General features: G+C 41.5%; 1 long non-coding RNA gene across 2 annotated transcripts; it reads right to left on the bottom strand.

The window, feature by feature from the left end:
• Window positions 1-9781: 9781 nt before the first annotated feature.
• Window positions 9782-15271, bottom strand: LOC103256643. 2 transcript variants are annotated; one of them, XR_002481765.1, is made up of 4 exons: window positions 15127-15271; window positions 14442-14665; window positions 11784-11863; window positions 9782-10200 (listed from the first exon to the last, which is right to left on the bottom strand). It is a non-coding gene; the product is annotated as an uncharacterized LOC103256643 (long non-coding RNA). The 2 variants fall into 2 exon arrangements; XR_504085.1 differs by lacking the exons at window positions 9782-10200; window positions 11784-11863 and having other exon boundaries at window positions 14339-14665.
• Between the last annotated feature and the right edge of the window lie 635 nt (window positions 15272-15906).

The raw sequence follows: 15906 nt of genomic DNA on the forward strand, positions 1-15906 counted from the left end.
GCAGGAGGATCACCTGAGCCCAGGAGATCGAGGCTGCAGTGAGCTATGATGGCACAACTGCACTCCAGCCAGGGTGACGGAGAGGCCTTGCCTCTAAAACAAACAAACAAAAAAACAATATGAGAAACATGGTCAGTCTCCCGTATCCACTCCCATGTGGTTGCCCTCCCTTGGAGCTCACTCCCTGACACTCCACTGGGGGGGGGCATTCCCCCACAGAACACCCTCTCCTCCTTGCTCAGGTCCCGACAGCCTTGAGCCTTCTGCCAGTGGACATGCTTCTTGGTCACTGAGGCTCTGGTGACCTGTGCTGGGACACTTCACATGGATGCCCTTCTCTCCCAGCTTGGCCTCTCCCTGGGCTCTGGTATCTCACATGGGTGGACACCCGTCTCACCTTGGGCTCACACTCTATCACACCATGCTGAATTGTCCCTGGACCTGACTGTCCCCACCCTCGCTGGAGCCCTGGCCCCCATGAGAGGCTGTCTCCTGTGCAGGTGGCCTCTGACCCTGCTTGGACTCCCAACTGCTATGCTAACCCCTGGGGCTGCCCCCACCATCCCCACATCCCCACTACATGGCGTATTCTCCCGTCTTCTTTTCTCAAGTGTCCACTTGAGATTTTTGCCCACTGATAAAGTTGTCTTCCTTGGCTTATTGATTTGTAGGAGTTCTTCATCTATTCTGGATCCAAGTCCTTTTTAAATATATGTATTGAGAATGTTTTCAGTCACACTGTGCCTTGCTTTTTTTTTTGTGACAGAGTCTTGCTCTGTTGCCCAGGCTAGAACGCAATGGTGCAATCATAGCTCACTGCAGCCTCCTGAGTAGCTGGGATGATAGGCACTACCACACCCAGCAAATATTCTAAGTTTTTTGTAGAGACAAGGTCTTGCTATGTTGCCCAGGCTTCTCGAACTTCTGGCCTCATGTGATCCTCCTGCCTTAGCCTCCCAAAGTTCTGGGATTACAGTCATTAGCCAGCATGCCCAGCACCTTTTCTTAATGATGTTGATGAGCAGAAAATTTTTCTTCTTTTTTTTTTTGAGTTGGAGTCTCACTCTGTCGCCCAGACTGGAGTGCAGTGGCCGCTCCCGGCCACCGCAGCCTCGACCTGCTGGGCTCCGGCGATCCTTCCGCCTCAGCCTTCCAAGTAGCCAGAATTATAGGCATGTGCTACCACACCCGGCTGATTTTTTGATTTATTGTAGAGATGAGGTCTCGCTGCCCAGGCGGGTCTCGAACCCGTGGGCTCAGCCAATCCACTCACCTCAGCCTCCCAAAGGCGCAGGATTACAGGCTGAGCCACCGAGCCCGGCTAAATTTTTCTTCTTATAAAGTTCAATGTATACATTAAAATTTTATGGCTGTGTTTTTTGTGCTCCATCTGAAATATGTGCTTACCCCAAATTCAGGAAGATAATCTCCTATTTTTAAAAAAAGTTTTAGAGATTTAGAATTTATGTTTAGGTGTGAGTTTCATTTTTATGTATCCCGTGAGACAGAGGTCAAGGATATTTTTTTCCCCATACAGATATCCATTTTTCGAACACTATTGAAAAAGATCTTCATTTCCAGATATGGCCTTGGATCTTTTGTCAAATGTCAATCACTATATGCTGGAGATTTAATTCTGGATTTTCTATTCTATTCTGTCAATCTGTAGTCTATCAATACACCAATACCCCATGGTACTTGATTACTACTGCATTATAATCAGAGGGTTTAAGTCCTCCAACTTTGTTGTTCTTTTCAAGATAGATTTTTCTTTTCTTTTTCTTTTATGAATGGGAGTCTCACTCTGTCGGCCAGACTGGAGTGTAGTGGCATGCTCATGGCCACTGCAGCTTTGACCAGCTGGTCTCAGGTGATCCTTCCACTTCAGCCTTCCAAGTAGCTGGAACTACAGGCACGTGCCTCCATGCCCAACTAATGTTTTAATTTACTGCAGAGATGAGGTCTCACCAAGTTACCCAGGCTGGTCTCAAACCTGTGGGCTTAGGCAATCCTCTCGTCTCTGCCTCCCAAAGTGCTGGGATTATAGGCATGAGCTACCGCATCCAGCATGATTGATTTTTCTAGGTCTTTGAATTTCCATATATTTTAGAATCAGCTTGTTGATTTGCTACAAAAAAATGATGCTTGGTTCTATTTTTTAAATTTATTTTTATTTATTAATTTCTTTATTTTTAGTCAGGGTCTTATTCTGTCACCCAGGCTGGAGTGCAGTTGCACAATCACGGACACTGCAGCCTCGATCTGCTGGGCTCAGGCAATCCTTCTGCCTCAGCCTTTCAAGTAGCTAGAACTATAGGCATGCATCACCACACCCAGCTAATTTTTTGGTTTATTGTAGAGATGAGGTCTCACCAAGTTACCCAGGCTGGTCTGGACCCCTGGGCTCAGGTAATTCTCCCAAAGTACTGGGATTACAGGTGTGAGCCACTGTTCCCAACTGCTGCTTGGTATTTTGACTGGGGTTAATGCTATTACATTTTTAAAAATTCATTTTTAATGTTTTTGATGGTATATATATACAGTTGACTTTGTATCATGCAATGTTTTCAAATTCACTTTTTGGATTTAGTATTTTTTAAAATAAATTTAAAAATTTTTTCATTGTAAACAATCACGTTGTCTGAAGTAAAGGCAGTTTTGCTTCATTCTTTTTCAATCTGTATACCTATTTCTTTTTCTTGCCTTATCAAACTGGCTGGAACGTTCCTTCCTTCTTTTCTTCCCGCTCCCTCCCTTCCTCTTTCCTTCTTTCTTTTTGAGTCTGTGTCTCACTCTGTTGCCCATGCTGGAGTACAGTGGCGATATCATGGTTCACCGCAGCCTCAATCTCCTGGATTCAGATGATCCTTTCACCTCAACCTACCAAGTAGCTGGGACTACCACACCCAACTAATTTTTAAAATTTTTGTGTGGAGATGAGGTCTTGCTGTGTTGCCTAGGCTAGTCTCCAACTCCTAAGCTCAAGCAAACCTCTTGCCTCAGCCTCCCAAAGTGCTGGAATTACAGGCATGTGACACCGCACCCTGGCTAGACTTTCAATACAATGCCAAATAGAATTGGTGATAGTGAACACCCTTGCCTTTTCCCTATTTTAGGGAAATATTGTTCACTATTTCACCACTAAATGTAAAGGTAGGTGTGTGATTTTTTTTAGATGCCCTTTATTGGATAAAGGATATTCCCTTCCACCATTTGAGATGTTTTAAATATTAACTGGTGGTCACTTTTATAAAATGCTTTTTCTGAATCTGTGAATTTTTCTTTTATACTTCATTGTTGCAAATTCCATTGATTTCTTGTCACTCTGAAATGAATTCCATTTGCTATAATCCATTCAAATTAAATACTCTATAATTTTAAACTGATGAAATTTGTTGAGGTGTTTTATGAACTGAAGTATATTTTGTTTGATAAATGTTACACTACATTTAGAAAGAATTTGTATTTTGTACTTTTGGGGTATACTATTCTCTAAATACTAGTTAGGTAACATTGCTGCATAGTGTTGTTTAAATATTCTGTATTTTAATAGCTTATTCTGTTACTGAGAAAGCTGTGTTGAAGTCTCAAAATATGACAGTGGATTTGTCTATCCTTTTATTCTTTAACTGATGCTTTATGTGTTTTGGAGCTATGTTCTTAGTTGCATATATATTTAGTGTTATTACTGCTATCTATTAAATTGATCCTTTTATCAACATGGAATAAATCTTTTTATTTTGTGTAATGCTTCTTGCCTTAAAGTCTACTTTCTCTGATTCTAATATAATCACATGTGCTCTCTTAGGTTAGTTGTTTGCGTGACATATTTAATCCATCCTCTCACATTAAACTTGTTTGTGTTTTCAGATTTTTCTATTTGTATAGTAAGCAGCACACAATTGAGTCTTTAAAAAAATTCCAACAATGTATGTTTTTAAATCAAATGTCTACCTGTATGATGACCACTTATGCACCTAATCCTGAACTGTACCCCACATCCTTAAAAATTAAATAAATAAATCAAATGTCTCATTCCTTTACATTGACTCCAATTATGGAGTAACTAAGTTGGGGTTAAGTCTACCACCTTACTATTTGTTTTCTTTTTTTCCCATTTGTTTTCTTTCTCCTTTCACATCTTGATAATCATGTATTTTATTACTGCACTTTATCTTGTTTTTCTTTCACCATCAGCCTTTTAGCAGTTAATTCCAGAATGTACAAAATGTATTCTTATTACAATGTAATTATCACTGTCACAAATAATGCAAACATCTTAAAACAGTTTATCTCTTCACCCCCACAAAAATGTTATTGCTTTCATCTATTTTATTTTCTACCTATGTTGTAAGCCCCACAAATATTAGTTATGAATGTTGTTTTAATAGCAAATAGTCTTTCATATCATCCTATTCAGTATGATGACCTGGATCACTCTTCAACCTAAATAAATTACTTTAGGATTTCTTATCATGCTAGTCTGCTAGGGGTGCAACTTCAGAGTTATTTGTTTGAAGACACTTTTTTAACTTTCACATTTGGAGACTGTTTTGGGGGGTATAGAATTCTAGGTGGACAGGATTTTATTTTGTATTCCTCTCAGTATTTCAAGGATATTACTTCACTGTCTTTTGTCATTCACAGATTTTTGTTAAGATCTCAACTATCTTCTTCATTGTTGTTCCCTAAGACATGTTATATATTTCTTACCTCTGGTTGCTTTCAAAATGTTTTAGGTTTTCAAAAGTTTGACTGTATTGTGCTTAAGTATGGCTTTATTACCCTGCTTGGCATTTGTGAGGCTTCTTGAATCTTTAAATGTTATCATTCATTGAATTAGGAAAAATGTCAGCCATTATTATTCTTCAAATATTGCTGATGTCCTGTTTCTCCTCTCTTTCTGGAGCCCTAAGTACATATATGTTCAAATTTTTGCCTATCCTCCACATCTCTCTTTGACTTTGTTCTTTTTTCCCTATTAAGTTGTTTTTCCTTCTGAGTTCTGTCTTAATATTTTCATAACTATTTTTGAACCTAGAATGGTGTTGCAATGATTCAAATATTTGTTGTTTTTTTTTTTTTTTTTTTGAGTTGGAGTCTCACTCTGTCACCCAGACTGGAGTGCTGTGGCACACTCCCGGCCACCGCAGCCTTGACCTGCTGGGCTCCAGCAATCCTTCCGCCTCAGCCTTCCAAGTAGCTGGAACTACAGGCGCACACTACCACGCCCAGCCAATTTTTTGATTTATTGTAGAGATGAGATCTTGTCAAGTTGCCCAGGCGGGTCTCAAACCTGCAGGCTCAGGCAATCCACTCACCTCAGTCTCCCAAAGTGCAGGATTACAGGCTGAGCCACCGAGCCCAGCTCAAATATTTCTTAATTTCAGATCTTCATCTTGCATTTGTAGAATGTCCATTTGATTCCTATTCATAGATTCAAATTCTCTGCTGGAAAACTCTATCCTTTCATTCATTTTATCCATATTTCCCTCTAACTTAAAAAGGTGCACTAATGATCATTAATTTAAAGCCCTTGCCTGCTAAGCTTCAATCTCAGAATCATCTCTGGGTCTGCTTCTTTTGACTATTTTCTCTCATGGTGGTTTTGTTTTCCTTTTGCTTTTTTCATGTTTCAGTGATTTTTTTTCAAGGGGGAGGGTATGCTGGAATAGTGGTTAATACAGCAAATGAGCTTTAGATTATATTCTTCTGGATGTAGAATCTTGTTCTGGCAACAAGTATCTATTAAATTTAGCCCTCATCCCTATTGCTTAACACCAGTAGTTCATGTTCCATCATCCTAGGAGGGCTTTCTGGAGTCTTTATGAGTGCCTGAGCACTTGTGAAGGTTTATAATTCTACATTAGCCTGAGCCTAACCACTTGCATAGCCCCATTGTTGTGCAGTCTCTGGAATCTGTTCAGCTCCCAGCCTTCAAGAAACTGTTCTCTCCTAGACCTCGTGGATTCTTACCCTGCATATACAGATTTTAACAGTGGGCCAAATAATTGAGGGACATTTTAATGCAACTTGTGAGGGCTCCTTCTCTGTAGCTCCCTCCTCTATGTGACCTTTCCCTTCAAGCCCAGCAGTGTCACAGGGCCTGATCTCTGATCTGTTTCCTTTGCCCAGAGATACTGCTGATCTCTGACTAGTTCTATAGTCCTGTGCTGGGATTAATATGAAGTTAACCTCATGTACTTCGTTTCTGAAGATAATAATATAATCTTGCATTGGTTGCTGTCCAGTGCCTGCATATTGCTGTTTACATAATATGTCGTTTTTTTTTTTGTTGGTAGTTTTTTTGTTTTTTTAGACAAGGTCTTACTCTGTTGCCAAGCTGGAGAGCAGTGGTGTAATCATTGCTTACTGCAGCCTCAAACACCTGGGCTCAAGTGATCCTGCCTCAGCCTCCCCAGTAGCTAGGACTATAGATGTACACCACTATACCTGACGTTTTAAAAAGTGTTTTTGTAGAGATGAGGTCTTGCTTTGTTGCTCAGGCTGATTTTGAACTCCTGGCCTCAAGCATTTCTCCTGCCTTGGCCTCCCAAAGCACTAGGATTACAGGTGTGAGCCACCAAACTCAGACTAGCTTCTATTGTTGTTTATATCAGAAAAGTGAGTTCAATGTCAACTACTCAGTCATGACTAGAACTGGAAGACAAGAGATTTACTGTTTTAAAGAAATGAATTTAAGAAATTATGTTTTTCTCTTCTCTAGTTGGACTGCAAGGCTAAACATAAAAGGTCTTTTACCACATGCTCCAACTAAAATTCAGACTACAAACTGAAAGTCATATGTGTGTGTGAGAGAGATTTTATTTTCTGCTTCTGAGTCGCTTCATTCAGGATAATGGCCTCTAGCTTCATCCATATTACTGCAAAGGACAGGATTTCTTTTTTTTTTAATGGCTGCATAGTATTCCATGGTGTCCAATCACATTGATGGACACTTAGGTTGGTTCCATGACTTTGCTGTGATAAACATATGAGTGCAGATGTCTTTTTTATTTAATGATTTCTTTTCCTTTGGGTAGATACCCAGTCATAGGATTGCTAGGTCAAATAGCAGTTACTTTAAAAATTCTCCACAGTTTTCTATAAAGGTTGAGCTAATTTACATTTCCATCAAGTGTATACGCATTCTCTTTTCTCCAAGTACTTCGACTTTTTAACAATAGCCATTCTGAGTGATGTAAGATGATATCTCACTGTGGGTTTAATTTGCATTGCATTGATGACTGATGGTGAGCATCTTTTTAATGTGTGTTTTGGCTGCTCGTATGTCTTCTATTGAGAAATGTCTATTCATGTCCTTTGCCCTATTTTTAATGGAGTTTTTTTCCTTGTTGAGTTCCTTGCAGATTCTGAATATTAGTCCTTTGTCAGAGGCATAATTTGCAAATATTTTTTCCCATTTTGTAGGTTATCTGTTGACTAAAACATGTAATAACTTAATAAAATACGGTCAACCTAATCTTTACTAACTTTTCTATTCTTCATATAACCGAAATAAAACAAAAAATTTTATGTTGATTTTCATAATAGAACACCAAAGAAAAAAGATTTATTAGGTCAAAGAGAGAATATGGAAGTACACATGCTCAGATTTCCTTCAAATGTCAAATCAGACTGAGATAGGTGCATTTTTCCATCACATGCCTTCTTCCTTTTTGATGAATATAAAACCTAAAGGAATAAAAGCTGTGTGCAAGCACCTTTGCTAAAAATGGCACACACCTAAAATAAATTACAGTTAGGAAGATCTGTAATGCCCATTTTCCCTCCAAATTGCCTTTTAAAACAATTCAATTTCTGGGTAGGAGCCTAAAGTAAAACTTTTATAATAGGAAAGCTTATGTATTATGGTCATAGAAACAAGAATTTATTTTTGTTTCCCTCATGTTGGAAAGAACAAAGAAGTTCCTTAGTAATCTCTGTTTCCCCAATACCCTACTGCTATCTGCTTGACATTGAAGAGTAAAGTTATTTAAATGTTTCAAAGGTACTTTTAAAGTATAGTGCCCACTATGGTCAAAACATGCACTGAATCATGGAATATGTGTTAAATATTTAATGTTTAAATAATGGACAGGTAATAAAAATGAATCAGAATTTTTCTTATCAAGGATTACTGTAATTTTGTGGGTGGGGTAAATAAACAGTGTGAAGTAGCCCCCTGCCACACTTGACGTTTTGGAAGTTTGAGGGAGGAAGGCTCAGGGGTTCAGAGGTTCAGAAGCTTCGCGGAGGCAATGACATCAGATTGGTCTTAAATTTGGTGTATGATTTTGATGAGTGGAGAAAAAAGGCTAGAGTGTCCAAGTTGAAAGAATCACACAGTCAGCAACAGAAAACGGAAGGGCAGAGGGTCTGATTAGCCTAAACAGTGGAAAGAATATGGGGGGCGTGGTGTGGGGTCTCCCTGCTGGGAGCTTAAATGCCAGATGGAGGAGCAGCCACAGTGAGCCAGAGGGGCCTTGTCTATCAGAGGAGCTTGTCCATCAGGAGCACGCTGCTCTAGCATGGGTGTGGGTGGCTCCAGCTCTCATGTGGAAATGTGACCTCCAGCGTTGGAGGAATCTGGAGATGCTTGGATCACTGGGCCAATCCCTCGCGGACAGCTTGGTGCCCTTCTCTCAGTGATGAGTGGGTGGCTCTACTTGTGCCCATATAAAATGTGCTCTCAGCAACATCTCAAAAAAGCATTCGAGGACCAGCATAGAATTCCAAACTTATAATTTTGCCAGAGCTGCTTGTTTAAGAGTCCGGCCTCCTCTGTCTTCCTGCCTCTGCTCTCATGTGTGTCATGCTGGCTTCCCCTTTCCTTCCTCGGTGAGTTGAAGCTTCCTGAGTCCTGACCAGGAGCAGAGACCAGCACCATGCTCTCTGTACAGCCTGCAGAGTCATAAGCCACGTAAACCTCTGTCTTTACAAATCACCCAGTCTCAGGGGTTCTTCTATAGCAATGCAGATGGACAGGTACACGTTCATAACACCCATCTGGCTATGAGATGCTATCAAGACAGTGCTGGCTTTGACAGAGATTCCAATGACCTGATTCTGAACAGTGATGAGGATTCTCATGGCATTGAATTTAACGTCAAGGACTGCCCTATATTGTAAAGCTGAGTCCTCTTTACATTGCCATTAAAAAAAAATAGTCTATAGAAAAAGAAACGATAGTCTTTTGAAAGAATGCCTTTGTCTGGCAAAATTTTAAGTTGGGAATTCTATGCTGGTCCTCGAATCCTTTTTTGAAATGTTGTTGAGGAGACGGCCAGGGAGTGTGGGCCATGGGGGCTAACATGAGTGCTATAGGGGGGAGTGGCTAAACAGGGGGGCTGACAGGAGGAAGCATGCTGGAAGGTTAAGAAGGTGAGGTGAGTGTATGCTTACAGCGGTCAACAGGATACCCCAAGATGCCACTGATGCAAGTAGGGGAGTCAGGAGGACAACAGTGGCTTGCTAGAGGAAGAGGAGGCAGAAGCCGGCAGGGAAGATGACTGCCATTTTGGAAATGCTGTGTTGCAGGCCAGATATTTGGAAATGTCCAATGAGCTATTAAAATGTCAGCCTGCAGCTTGGGAGGGCAACAAGACAACAGACATTCATTTTGTACCTATTGTGAGCCAAGCACTCAGTTTGGGGGAAAGACATCTATTTGCACGTTATTTTTATAGATGCCCTCACAATGGTCTTTTCTTCATTGAAGAAGAAAGACCTTTAATCCTTTTATCTGTTTTGTGGTGCTTCAAACCTGTAATTCCAAATACACTGTAAACACAATGATATTCAAATTTATTAGTGTGTTCATTTTGAGCACAGGCTACAGTGACAAACAGATCCAACTTGTAATAGTACAACCTCATGAAAGCTCATACCTTGGTCAGTTTCTCTATTGATGAACAGGTAAACAGGTTGGTGGATAGCTTTCCTAAGAGCCAGGCTGAGGGAGATCCCACCTCACAAAAAGGCATGTGAAGTCACTCCCTCTAGTTGGGGTGCATTAATGCTTTCGGGCCTCAGAGTGGCAACATCGCATGGATTCAGACTCAGCTGGCGAGAACCCAGTCACATGACCCACCTATCAGCAATGGTACCTAGGAAGCATAGTCAAGCTTTGTGTTCAGGAAGAGGAAATGAATTTTGCTGAACAATTTTAGCAGTCTGCCATAATGTGCATAAGGTCATCTGAGGAAAAAAAGTTAAATTCTGATAAATAAAATAGTTACTCATGAAGAACACTGTGTATCAATGAACAGAATTTTTAGGCTTGCTTCTCTGGAAAGAAGGTCTTGGCATTCACAATCACCATCTATTCATGTAATAGTGAAACCATGCTCTCATGGAAACTCAACAGCTGAATTCCTACAAGTGTTTGGAGTCCTTACAAAGGTAGAATTTTGCTTTGTCTAGCTGAAAACCAATCTAAGCTAAGTGACTTGAAATGATAAAAAAGACAATATTCCAGTATTAATGTTTTCCACAAATGCATCACCGACAATCTTCCTTTTTGCTCCCAGGAACATAGGCCTCTTGATGTGTTTATAGTTTTGCATTTTTCACCATCAGCATTTTGTTTCTTTCTTCAAAACTGTCCTTAAAGCAACTGCACCTTGCTATGACCCCTTGCTTATTAGCCTGTGACCACCTACCTGCCTACTTCCAATAGATTCTGGCCACAATCTCAGACCCTCAAGCTTAGTTCTGCACTTGAGCCTGAACACGTACTCAGAATGGCAGACAGAAACCATCAGCAGCAATCCATCCCTGCTCGATCTCACACCACTTGACATCTAGAGATCTCTGTGTTCATTCATGAAGCAGAACATGTAGATTATGCCTATTTGGATCATCCCTTAGGACTATAGTCTTTGCCACTTAAAATCAAGTATCAGCCAGGTGCAATGTCTCAGGCCCATCATCCCAAAACTTTGGGAGGCTGAGGCGAGAGGATTGCCTAAGCCCACGGGTTCAAGACCAGCCCGGGCAACTTGGTGAGACCTTGTCTCTACAATAAATAAAAAAATTAGCTGGAGTGGTGGTGTGCACCTGTGGTTACAGCTACTTGGGAGGCTGGGGAGGAAGGATCACCAAGCCCAGCAGGTCAAGGCTGCAGTGGCCTCAAGCATGCCACTGCACTCTAGCCTGGGTGACAGAGTGAGACTCCGGCTCATTAAAAAACAAAACCAGGCGGGCTCGGTGGCTCAGCCTGTAATCCCGTGCCTTTGGGAGGCTGAGGTCAGTGAATTGCCTGAGCCCACGGGTTCGAAACCCGCCTGGGCAGCGAGACCTCATCTCTACAATAAATCAAAAAATCAGCCAGGTGTGGTAGTGCACGCCTGTAATTCCGGCTACTCGGAAGGCTGAGGCGGAAGGATCGCCGGAGCCCAGCAGGTCGAGGCTGCGGTGGCCGGGAGCGGCCACTGCGCTCCAGTCTGGGCGACCGAGTGAGACTCCAAATCAAAAAAAAAAAAAAACCAAAAAAACAAAACCAACCCCCCCCCCACAACTAGTTTTCTTATTGCAGAAATTATCAGTGGAGAAATTTGAAATTATAGACAAATAAAACATTCCCAAACCAAAAAACACTGTAACCCCATCATTCATATAAAATTTTTTTTTTTTTTTTTACATTTCTTGGTACATATCCTCCCAGACCCTCTCCCCTCCCCTACATGTGCATCGTCCCCCTTCCCTTCCCCACATTATAAATGTGTTCCACGATCAGCAGGCCTGTCCCCATCCTGCATTTGATCCTGAAATTGCCTTACCTTCAGCCTCATCTCTCCAAATGGGCATCAGGAATTGATGTCACCTACTGAGAAGTGTCTGTCACATTGACTCTAGTTGCCTTTGAATAAACACAGGTAGAAGTGACATTTCTTATATACAAGAAGACATAGAAAACGATTTCTGGTAAATTATTTGGTCTTAAAACCAATCCAGCAGAGGGAAATGTGTTCCTCTGCTGGGTAAAAGTCCTCAGCTACCAACATGGCTATCTCACTTGGGCACAAGCAAATGAATTCAATTTTTTAATATTAAAGTTGCTAGCATTCAGAATTTCCAGAGAAAGTTCATATTTACATTCTCCTGAAAGGACCCAATATTTGAGTAGAAATACGTTAAAAATCTAGTAAGTTCTCAGAATGCATTAAATTTATCTCTGAATCAAGAGGGGTTGTAAAATGCATTTTAAAACACAGATCATTATTTAGAGATACAAATAATAATCACCATTATAGAGAATCTGAGAGGACATTTTACTATGTATGCTAAAAACTATAATACAATTTGCCAATAGTAAAGATATCAAAAGTTCTTAGAAAGTTTGATTTCTACCTCTCCTAACAGATTTTAGTACATTTTTTTTCATAGAGGTAAACTTAAACTGCAGATGGATTAAAACAAATTAGTAGACTCTACATTCATTGCATTTCAATTTTTTTTCACCAAAATTATCTTTCGTCACAGTCTTTGCTCTACAACTTCTCATTTCAATATTTATCAAGGCACCTTTTCCTTTATACACACACACACACACACACATTTTTTTGAGTCAGAGTCTCACTCTGTCACCCAGGCTGGAGTGCAGTGGCATACTCATGGCAACCACAGCCTTGATTTGCTGGGTTCAGGTGATCCTTCTGCCTCAGCCTTCCAAGTAGCAGGTGCGCATTACCAAACCTGGCTTATTTTTTGATTTACAGTAGAGACGAGGTCTCACCAAATAGCCCAGGCTGGCCTTGAACCCCGGAGGCAATCCTCTTGCCTCCACCTCCCAAAGTACTGGGATTACAGGCTTGAGCCACTGCAACCAGCTATTCCTATATTTTAATACTAGAAATAAGGACCTATAACTTTGGTTTTCTTCCTGATGAATGGTAAACCTTCCTGTTATTGTTATCCCCAAATTATTGGTAATAAACATATTTAAGAAATGGATTCACAAAGTTTCTAGTGATTTCCAAACAAGAGATGAATTTTTTTTCCTTCCTTTTCAGGAGAAATCATTTTAAAGCTGTTTTTAAGATTTTCTTTTGTTTGAGATGGGGTCTTGCTCTATTGTCCTGCCTACCTCCTGGGCTACAGTGATCCTTTGGCCTCAGCCTCCAGGAATAGCTAGGACTCCAGGTGTGCACCACTGTGCCTGACTTAGTCATTTAATTTTTAAAGTTATATAGAATGACTGTTTTCATCTAACACTGCTTTTTCTCCATGATCAATACTTTGGTAAGGTGATTATGCAATCAGTTTTTAAAACATTTTTAAAAATTCAATGCTTTATTAAGCAAAAGAAAATTTGGGATATTTAAGTTTTTAGATCCAGGGTTTCAATATTACTTTGTATTCAAATGTAGCAGTCTTTACATTTGTTACCATGGGTTTCAAAAGAATCGACATTTCTAAAAGCTGTGTGTGTGTGCGCATAGCACACACGTAAACATAACTGAGCTGCAGTTTCCCCATCACTATCCTTAGGGTCCGAGCAGCAGAGCCATGATGGAGCTAAGAGTACTGTGGCCGGTGCCAAATAGGGGACTTGAGGGAAATAACAAAAGGTTGAGCTGTGGGTCCCTGCGCTTCACTCATGAAAAGGGTGCAAAGGTGAAACCCAAGGGCCTCTGTCTTCAGGGATCCAGTGATGGCAGTGGGTGGGGATTCCCAGAACGGGTCTTCCCACGAGGGTCAGAAGAGGCTGGGACATCCGCGCGCGGCTCATGTGTCCCTGAGTACAGAGTAGGCCCCTAGCATATTCAGGTTCCTGGTGAATACTCTAGAAGCAGGAAGACGGCTCCTCTTCCTCGACCGTCTTTCTCTCTAGGGCTCAGGTCTGGGATCCCAACTCGCCTGTTCTCCATGGTGCAAACTGTTCTCCATGGTGCAAACCCCAGGTCGGGTTAGAGACACCTTCCTAAGACAAGCCCGGGGTGGGGGAGGAGGGGGTCACTTGGGAGCTGGGAGCCCCGCCTGTCCCCACTCCATTTCAAAACTCAGCTGAGATCCCTCGCTTAGGGCTTCTTCTTATTGTATTTTCTGAAATGCAGCAGAGACATTCAGAGCACTTACTGCTATAATATGGAATAAAATGTAGTTTAAGAAATAACTCTGTGAAATGAGGAATAGAATAGTGGACTTTAAACACATTTGGTCAAGTCGTGTGGGGCAAGTGATCCAATTTTAACTGGGCTTCATTCCTGCTTCCTTCTGATAAAAATTAAAAATCATATTAAAATGTTCTTGCAAATAAATCTATGTATAAAAGTGAAACAAAATTTCTCCTTTCAAAGCATGTTGGGAATGGGAAACACTCAGTTACACACACTCCTTGAATATTTCAACTTTTGTAATGATTCCATTTTCTAACATTAACACAAAAGGTATCATCAAAATGTATAGAGGCAAGATATTTTGAACATAACTCTTACACTTAATATTTTGGTAGTGATGCGGCCATGGTTCTTCCTATTCTGATTTCATATCTGCATACTCTCCTTAGTGGGGGCCTGAGTGCCAAGTCTTCCTCCCGTTCTCGCTTCTGCTTGGCAGAGCCAATCCGATGGGGCACATCTCTGCATTTGATTGGCCGGCTTTGCAGGGATTACTCTTCCGGCAAGAGTCTCAGATGGAAATGTGAACGGTGTGGTCTTAACTGTGGATCACATTTTAAATTGAAGATGAGCATTTACCAGCAAAGAGAACACACACCTCAGGACCCTTGTGTGACACAGACTGCACACACCATACTGACTTGTTTGTGATGAAGAGCCCTGTTTGAAGACAACCTTAAATACCACATCCAGAAATAACAATGAACTCAAATGGCAAAGATACGTAATTTGGGGCTCATGTTTTAAAACAGAAGCCAATACACTTCTTAAGATAATAAACTCTAAGTACACAAACAGGCTTCCATAAGATGAGCAAAATCCGAAGACAAATAGAGTAGCTAAGTCCACAAGTTAAATACGTTACACTATTTATACGCAAATGAAATAAAACAATGACTTTTCATTTTTTATTTTGTGTTTCCAGCTACTCAACGCGTAAACATCAAATTCCTCATTCCATTTATTATTTTATCTGAAAGAATGTACTGAGTAAAATGCTTACTTGCAGAACTTTGCCTTTGCAATCCATCAGGTTGCAGTACCAAAGCTGCCACCGCTTCTCCCAGAGTACGCGTTCTCTGTGTGCGTTTTATTTACATTCTGTCACTTTTTATTTCATCCTAAACTTTATGTACCTAAGAATGAAACTGTATTCGTGTTATGTAACAGTATTTTAAATCTGCAACATACATTCGGGTTTATCTCTCCCTTGAACCCACGTCCCCGAAAGACAAACACAATGTTTTCAAAAAGAAAAAGACAGACAGACAAACAAACAAAAAAACGACCCGAGGGGGCGTGGGGAAGACGGCTGACATTAAATAGACAAGGAAACTCAGCCGTGGAGAGGGAGGAATGCGCCTGTCCTTGCTGACACAATCCCTGAGACTTGCTCACAGCGTGGGCAGCCAACCCAGTGCCCCAAGAAGCTGGCAGCCCAGTGGGAATGGAGTCTTTAGGGTGCTTTGAAAGCCAACGTGATTCAGAAACACGCCACGCAAGCAACCCGAAACACCTGGAGAAAGTCTCCCAGGCCAGCCGGAGCCACCAAATGCCTCGGGGGGGGGCGACGAGCGCCCACCGCGCGCCTTTCCCCACCGCAAAGGCCCTCCGTGACAGCCCCTTTCCCACTAGGTAACACTCTGCGTGTCCAGTAGTTCCTAATCCACGGCCTCCGCTCATTACGGCCCGCACAGGGCCCTGGGCCGCCTCCTCGCGGTAGCTCCTGCCCGCTGACCTCAGGTGACAGCGGAGTGGGACGCCCCTCCGCGGGGAGGGCCGG

Source organism: Carlito syrichta, unplaced genomic scaffold (genome assembly GCF_000164805.1).
Source record: "Carlito syrichta isolate Samal-C Ts95f unplaced genomic scaffold, Tarsius_syrichta-2.0.1 Scaffold290822, whole genome shotgun sequence".
In the NCBI taxonomy this organism is placed as follows: Eukaryota; Metazoa; Chordata; class Mammalia; order Primates; family Tarsiidae; genus Carlito; species Carlito syrichta.